The sequence below is a fragment of the Penaeus monodon genome, chromosome 28 (genome assembly GCF_015228065.2).
Source record: "Penaeus monodon isolate SGIC_2016 chromosome 28, NSTDA_Pmon_1, whole genome shotgun sequence".
Lineage (NCBI taxonomy): Eukaryota > Metazoa > Arthropoda > Malacostraca > Decapoda > Penaeidae > Penaeus > Penaeus monodon.
Window position 1 is genome coordinate 27,962,462 of NC_051413.1, and position 720 is coordinate 27,963,181.

Sequence of the window (720 nt, forward strand, 5' to 3'; positions counted from 1 at the left end):
AAATGACGATAGAAACAAAAGTAAAGGGAGAGAATCTTACTTGTCTTTCAGAATCCGATTAAGCTGAGCCTCTGCCTGGTCCTCCTGGCCGCCTGCGCCACCGCAGACACTCGCTCCCACGCCCACGGAGGATTCGTGGGACACGCTGGACCCTCCCTCGGAGCGGCCCATGGCACGGCGGTTCCTTGGTCTGGGGCACGGCGCCTCGCATGGAGGATCCTTTGGCGTGGGGTGGGGGGGCCACGGAGGAGCGGTGGTCGTAGGAAAACAGCGTATCCAGCGGTCCCGTCTACGGCGCAGCCATGGCGGCTCCTTCAGTGGGGGTCAAAGGCGGCTCCTTCGCGGAGGACTTCGTCCCAGCATTGGACACGGCGTTTCAAGCACCAACATCCACGCCAGCTCCTTCAACGGACACGGCGTGCATGGAGGCTCGTTCTCACGCCCACACGTCGTCTCACGCCCACAAGTCGTCTCACGCCCACACACTAGCTTCTCCACGGGCTTCAGCAGCGGCCATGGAGGATCTGTCGTTGGGCATCATGGCGCTCCTTCCTATGGAAGGCACTGAACATAGCAAAGACATGAACTTTCCTCTAATTTATGAAAATAAATGTCTACAACTGATTCTCGTCTCGTCTTTAAGTAAACGGAATGTTTCGTAGCCTTTCCATTTCTTCAAGTAGATGTTTTTCATGCAAAAGTGAAGTAGATTTATCAGTC

General features: G+C 55.8%; 1 pseudogene; it reads left to right on the forward strand.

Moving 5' to 3' along the window:
* The window catches only part of LOC119591137, a 4,516-nt pseudogene extending 3,887 nt beyond the window's left edge, over nucleotides 1-629 (forward strand).
* The last annotated feature ends 91 nt before the right edge of the window (nucleotides 630-720 follow it).